Source organism: Bidens hawaiensis, unplaced genomic scaffold, assembly GCF_021521415.1.
Source record: "Bidens hawaiensis isolate Kalapana, Puna unplaced genomic scaffold, B.hawaiensis_p1.1 tig00034716_1, whole genome shotgun sequence".
Lineage (NCBI taxonomy): Eukaryota > Viridiplantae > Streptophyta > Magnoliopsida > Asterales > Asteraceae > Bidens > Bidens hawaiensis.
The window spans coordinates 200,335-208,409 of record NW_027496032.1 but is presented as its reverse complement, the minus strand read 5'-3'; the positions used below and the strand labels follow the sequence as shown (position 1 = coordinate 208,409).

At 31.7% G+C, this 8,075-nt stretch overlaps 1 pseudogene; it reads right to left on the bottom strand.

The window, feature by feature from the left end:
* Window positions 1-286: 286 nt before the first annotated feature.
* LOC143586613 (ethylene-response factor C3 pseudogene) lies at window positions 287-1,371 on the bottom strand (annotated as a pseudogene).
* Between the last annotated feature and the right edge of the window lie 6,704 nt (window positions 1,372-8,075).

Sequence of the window (8,075 nt, the reverse complement as noted above, 5' to 3'; positions counted from 1 at the left end):
AGTATAAATTACGAATAGGTGATCAAACAATTTCCTATCAAGAATGCTAACCGGGCTTCACGAATCATTGGTTTGTTATTATGGTATGGTCATCCTAATATTATGATTTTGCTTTGCTTATTATTATAACGTGAATCGTTGTTAAAAAAATTTGTTAATAAATTCGTTGGAGCCTAAAAGTTTTTTTTTCCGTCTCATATAGAACACTTGAATTATCAGAACCTACCCTCAACAAAAAGACAACAACGTAATCCAAGTTACATGGTTGCAAAATGCATTTAAACATAATCCAACCACCCTTATAATATCCTTAGACGACATTTCTTTAACGTATATAGCCCACAAAATGTCATAATTAAATCTTTTCTCATAAGTCATAAATTCCAACTTTCTATTCCTGGATCAAATTTCCTCATCAGGAAACTACACATTAAATTTACAATTATACGAAGATACAAACGGCGGCTTAAATTCATAAAACAAAACAAAAGAAACAAGATTTTTAAGGTAAATGTGCGTATACGATGATCTGTTCCCTAAAAGATTTCCGACCTCAAAACCACAAGTCAGTAATTCTTCATGGTACTTTCCGAACATGTCAGTAACTGTTCTAGATACTCTGCCCCCAAATCCTCAAATACCACAATATTATTATTATCATTATTATTTGTACCCCCAACTTTTTTATTTTTTCTACTCACTTTTTTTTTCCTCATTGAGTGACGTCTCTTTAGCGCCACCACCGGCGAACACCCTTCTTCAACCCCAAATTCCATTCTTATCAATGACTCCTTCACACTCTCCACTGGAAAGTTCAACACGGCCGCGGTCCCTCTCATCGCAAATGCGGCCTGATCATACGCCATAGCAGCCGCCTCCGCACTATCAAACGTCCCAAGCCACACCCGTATTCCATTCCTTGTCGAATCCCTTATCTCGGCTGCAAACTTGCCCCACGGCCGCCTCCTCACCCCTCTATACGACTTCTCTTTCGAGGGTTTTTCTATAGAGGAATTGGATTCTGAGCTTACTTCTTCTTCCTTGACAACTATGGTGTTTGAGGAGTTGGATTCGGACGATTGGGTTGTCGCTAGCATGTCGAAAAGAAGCATGTCTTCGGAATCGTCGAGGTTAAAGGGAAGAGAATTGTGTTGGAAAAGAAGTTCATCCCATGAGGATGAGTAAGAGGATTCCGGTGAGTAATTGGAATGTGAGGTGGGATAATAATGTTGAATGAAAGAAATGTCTGCCATTAGTGTTAATTGTGATGGGTGTACAAAACTGAGTCGTCCTGCAGCTTTATATACCCTTGGAAAGTTCATCTTCTACACACATGTTTAATTAAAAATTGGTGGATTGTTTAATATTCTTTTGTTGATTTTTTTTACTTTTTAAGTTGTAGTGTTTTAATTTTTTCTCACTTGGGGTATAAGGTAAGAGTTTTTAAAAGATATAAAGACTTGTCTTCAACTAACAAATCTTTCTTATTTTTGTGTTTGGGTTCTTATTTTTTTTATTTTTTAAATATATTTGTGTATTATTAAAAGTGCATCAAACTTATTTTAATAGTACTACAACAAACTTTTAACGATTTGACGTTTTCTTGAGTTTTTACGCAAAGGCTTTAAGACCGTAAAATCATTACAATACTGCCTCAAACTTTTAAAGTTTCATGTGTTTGTTCTAATGGGTTCCATACACATGATTATAATGATGTGTCAATATAAGTTACTATCGTGCATCCATAGGCATTATGAGAAAATGTATCAAACTTGTGTAATTGACGAACATATTCAAACCTCTTTTATCAATCATTTAGTTTCATTTGTAATACATAAAAACATTGATCATTTAGTTTTACTTAAAATAAATAAAAAAGATGTCTACATGGTATGTGCCGGGTAAAACAATAATAAATGATGCAACAACCATTGTCGACTTTTTTCAAAATAAAAGGAAAACAAAAAAACAGGGAAACCTAATAATATATATGATATTACGGTTCAAGTTTCTCCTTAGTTGAATGTGGAAAAGTATATAGAGATATTGATGGTCAATAAAATGAAAAGAAAAAGAGTTGTGAGTGTTGATACTTCAACGTCAAACAATCGGTGAACAACTTTCTTGACGACAATAGAAGGAATTATCATGTGTGAAGGGTTATACATCGATGGGTCATCATGTGGTCAACAGGTTTTTCACAAGGTTTTTGCTAGGGATGTCTCAGGTTTAGTTCTTATAAATGTATGTAACACTACTATTATAAGAGGATTCAAACTTAGGTAGGGGGCATTTGATATTGGAGTTTTCCTTTGAGAACCTGTAAACCTGACTAACGACATTGAAAAATGTTTACGGATAAACCAGACAACAAATATCTAGTTTGTAGTATGATATACTGTTTTACCCTTTTCAGCTTGTATTTCATGTTAAAAAAATAAAAGAGATATACTTGGTAATTCATAAAGTTTATGTATAGAGATTGATTTAATCTATATTATCTAATAAATAAAGCTTTCTAATTGCCAATGTCATCTTTATGTTGATCCTTACAAAATTTTCTCTCCCCTCTCTTATATTAAGTACATTTTTCTTTTTAATATTTTATTTTCAGTTTTTAATACTTTCATCCTAATTTAAAAAAATTAATACAATCACAAGTATGTTAATTTGTTTAATATAAAATATATTGCATTAGTTGTTAATATTAGATTTTTATAAGTAAACAATACGAAACGGGTGTTTTTCTTTAACCGATTAAAGCATCAAACATTGTTCATGTCAAAACAGTTTAAGATTCGAATGAGTTTTGTTCAACAGGTTGGTTTAAAAAAGTATATATTTACAACTAAGTTTTGATATAGAAAATAACAAAGAAATAATTTATGATTTATAAATTTTCTAACAACTTTTTATTTCCAAATTGCATAATGTGTAATTTTTTTTACTGTATAATACATCTTTATATGTGTGATACATTTTTTTTTATTTCACATTATATTATTATTTTAAAAAATTACTTATTCTAATCCGTGTGTTACACGCGTAACTAACCTAGTCGCATATATAATAAGTATAGTCTAAAGGGATTAATTAATTAGTACAATATTATTGCTAGATTCATGGAACCGGAAGGTTGTTATTTAAATGGTTAAGGAATTTAATTTTTTATTCGACTTGAGGTTGAAGGTTTTAGAAGGTTAGTATTTTCCAGAGACAAAACTAGTTAATCCAAATAATTTTACATATGTTGATGCATGATGTACAAGAGATTAGTTGTAAATAGTGAAGGTGATTACTCTAGAAATAGAGCACGTGAGTCAAATGACGCAAGGCGGCGGGCCGGACCAAGATTTAGACGTCATTTAACTAACAATTTATTAGCTCCCTGCTGTAGCAAGTTCTTCTCCCCTGAATTTAAGGATAAGTGTAAAAAAACATGTAATGACTGATTAATGAAAATAAAACAGTGGATTTTAATATGAAGATCAACGTACCGTATCAAGAATATATTCTATTGAATACTTCAAAAATGAGTTTCAATGCGGAGAGAAAACGATAGAATAAGGGTCTATTGGTATGACGTTCACTCTTTTAAAATGGAGGTGATGAGTTCCAATTCTTGCAAGAATTTTAGGTGAAAATAAATTTGTTGTTAAAAAAAATCTCAAAGATGAAAAATGTTTACTAATTTTTTAATACGAAAATAAACGCAACAGAACCCTTTATACAGAGGATTTTTAATAGCTTTGCTAAAATTTTGAAATTCGAAAACGAAATAAATAAACATTAATTGAAGAAATTAAGTAAGCGCAAAATTAAGTAGGACATATGGAAAACATGTCAAACTAAATGTGGAAAAACTTTATTGCTACAAAACTTGAGGAGAAATTTTACGATAAATCACTGAAATTTTTTGAAAGATGGAACCGAGACCATCGTTGAACCTTATTGCACCCTTATGGGTGAGCCCGGGATGTCATCCAACACTAAAAGATTCAGCTTCCCTTCTTCGAGGCCACTCAAGTGTTGGATTGCTGAACTCAAAACAGCATGCACCTCACTTGGTGGTCAAACTAGCTTGAGTCAATAGATCACCCGAAAACATGCCATCTAGTGCGCCTGTTTAACTGATGATCCATCTGTTTTAACTGATTTTGTAACAAACAAAGATCATGTTTAATTTTATCAAAAAGAGATTTTTTTATTAACAATTTGTTTGTTTATATATAATTTACATGAAAAATAAGAATGTATAACTTGTAAGTAATTAAAAGTAATGCATTTTAAAGTTATTAGTCGATATCCAAAATATAGTAGGAGATATATTCGTCGCTAAATGGTCGGAAAAAAGTCAAAACTCCTGCCGGAAAAGGAGGGTTAATCAATCAGGGTGTGTGCGGTTCGGTTCAGTCATTAGCCACAAACGAATTAACCAATCAATTTTCATTAATCAGATTAGTTTATTTGTTTAGTTTTTCGGTGTGGTTAAGTTAATTTCGGTTAAATAATCAAAATCAAACTTAGGTTAAAACATTTACTTAGAAATACATGAAATGAAGGTATAATTACATTAAATGAGAGTATAAATACAAGAAATGAAGATATAAATACATAAAATAAATATAAAAATACATGAAATTGTGGTAATAAACATGAAACACATGAGATGAACGTATAAAAGCTATAAATATATATGAATGATTCGGTTGGGTTAATTTCGATTAACTACGGGCACAAAAAATAACTAATAAACACTTTCCGGTTAATTCGGTTTTTGCCTTTCAGTTCAAGTCTGTCGGTTTTTTATTCAATTCGGTTCGGTTATTGCTCACTTGAACGTAGTATTAATTTTGTAAAAAGTGGTCTTGTGTTTTGGCTCTTATGTTTCTGAAATTACTTTGTTACGTTTGTAGTTCAGCTTGCCTTTATTGGTTCGTTGTCTCATTTATTTTATAGGTGGTAAAAAAAAGAAAGAAGAAACTAAGCATCGAAAAGATTCGCCGTGACGTCTATCAGTTCATATCATACCAAACAAAGCTGGTAATTTAATATACGATTGGTGGAAAAAAATTATTATAAATTTTAACACTTTTGAAACAGTTTTAAGAAAAGTATATCAAGTTGTTTTTTAATCTAATTTAATTTACTTAAATAATTTAAAAGATAATAGTTCAAACAGTCATTTTCATCATATTACTCTACTTTTTTATTTTAAGTAAAACTATAAACTAGATAGGCTCAAACTTAATAAGAGTGAAACTATATATTCCTACTTTAATGGGCGGTAAGATGGTTTGTGTGTAAATTAAATAGGATGTCAAAGGATCAACCTTTGTATATTGCAATATTTAGTCGTTTAAAAAGATAAGAATGAAACTTGATTTATTTCAAACTTCATATATAATAGTTAAACGCTTCAGTGTGTGTAAGATGCTAATCGTAGTGTGATTAGGATTTGTAAAAAAATTATTAGATCATATTTTTAACTCGTATTTACATAATACTAGCTCTGTGATTTATCTATTTACATTGTGTAAATGTGTAATTATAAATTACTTTGGCTTAAGCTTGTTTATTAAATAAGTTTTTTAGCTCGATTTGAATATAAAATTTCATTAATTCAATTCTGAGTAATTTATACGTGACCAAACTTAATACATCTTAACTGAAACCGAACATTCAAACCAACAAATAATAACCTTAAAGTAGTATGTTTAAATGAGAATCTATTATTCTTTACTTACATGAGGAAATGCTTTCTTTTCTTATTTTAAAGAAATATTAGTTAAGGTGGTGATGTTTGAACGAATAGATTGCGAGATGTTTTAATATTTTGTTTCAAATTGATCTAGAAGTTGTCTTTATTAAGTCAAAGATTGAATTAGGTGGGCTGTTTTATCGTTTATTGGAGGCGCGCCTACGTGGACAGATTTAGCCAGCTAGTATGGACAAGTGGACATGGATGTAGTTGTTTAGATTTTCAGTTACTTTTATATATGTAGTGTCAAGTTTAAAAAATGGAAGTTGTTCTTATCATATAAAGTTTCGCAAATGTGGTGATATTTGATTAAGGTAAACTAATCGGTCATTGTATCGGGCTGTTTTATTGGTACACAAGTTGCAATGTAGGGACCATTCACCCCTTGCATTATAACACTTACCAATAAAAAATATAGTGTAGGCATGTAGGCTAAACACCTTAAAATATCGGTTTGAAATTCGAAAAATAATTTATGACTTTAAGTGTTTATATTTGAGGTAAATTGAGAGAAAAATAGTCAAAAGGTTGGACTGTTAGCATAATTTTTTAAAGATAAAACTATTATCAGCCAATACACAAAAAGTAAAATTATTTATTTTCAATTTACCTATTTAAAATCTAAACTTGTACTTTTATAACTAGATTCATCTAGTTTGTATAAATATTCAACTTTTTATCATTCATATGCACATGTGTATAATAAATCTGTAGAGCCATAAGGCTATACTCTATGGTGGTGGTGGCATCAAAGCCCCTTAACAGTGCCACGTCAGCGTCACACGAGCACGGCATCGAAACGACGAAACCCCAACTTATAATGTCCCGTTGTGGTTTAAAGCCACTGGACGTCCCTATTATATATACACACACACACATGTGTGTGTGTGAGAGAGAGAGATGGAGAGAGAGAACGACGCCAGTCATTTCAAGCCCCCCCCCCGGTTATGGGCCTCTCTGCGGTGCTTGGCACCACCCGCGCCCCAAAGGCGCCCATAGCGTGGAGCCTAAATGTGCCCAATTTCGTATCAATGAATCTGACAACCATGAAATAATAACGTCATTTAAGTTGATTTTGCTACATTAATAACTAGAACACATGATGTCGCTTTATTGATATTGAGAATCTTTAAGAGCCTAGTCAATCCGCAAGGTGACCTTGAGTTTGACTCGGATTTTAAACCTAGCTGAAAACTAGAGGTAGAGCTCGAATTGGTTAAAAACCGAGCTACATCAACTCCGTCTAAATTTTTTTGGCTTAGATTGGTTTGCCTAGATAAGATTGTTAGCAACTTGGAAGAAAATAAGAGGTCTTGATTTACGTTCGACCTAATAATGATGGAGAGTTGTCCCTAAAGATTGAACGCCTAGCCTTTCTCTTATACTATAAAATGTTAAAAGTTCGATAAAACTAAGCGAACAAAAACGAGTGAGCCAATGAGTGAGCTAGTCTTGGCTTGAGCTCGACTCGTTTACAAAACCAAGCCAATTTAAAATGAAATTTTTACAAGTGTTTTTTGAAACAAGCAACCACTAGCTATTTGAGAGTTATGGATACATCTTTTTCATATTACTAATCATTTAAAATTAAATATTTTATAGTCTTGTATTTTGGAAAATAAAAAATGGAAAATGGTGTAGGTTCATGCATCAGTTGATTTTTATAGTGTTTAGTGACATGCTCATATTGACGACTTTCAAATTTGTGAAGACTTTCCGGGAAAAGCCACCAATCCCACTTCGACACCCAAGTTTCTATTATCGTCACTTTAACGCAAAACTTTTCACTCTTCAAAGTTACCTGTTCAACATTATGCTACAGACAGAGGGTGATAATTTTGACACAAACTATTATAAATGGGTAAATTTAGGTTGTTAGAAAAATCATATGGGTTGATTTGAGTCATAAATTTTAACTAGTTGAATCACTTGAAATTCCACCATCTTATTTACGGGTCAAAATGAGTCGACAAATTTAAGTAAATGAGTCGATGTGGGTTAGTATCTTAAGGAAAAGTGGCAGGTTCGGGTTGAAACGGGTTTTGTATTGGAACGAATTCGGTTTAGGTTTTGGCTCGAATCAGGTTTCGAGACGACACGAATTTTCGCACTGGAGGATTGGGTTTCGGTTTTTTTGATCGATTTTATCGGTTTCGAACAATTAGGTTCAGTTTTGGTTTTTTTGATCTTAATATAAACCCCTAAAAATATTCAAAAAAATTAATAAAAATATCATAATTCAAAATATAAATCAAAGACGGAAAAAGTTAAAAAAAAATTAAAAAGTTTCCTTCGTTGTCCTCGTTTAAAATAA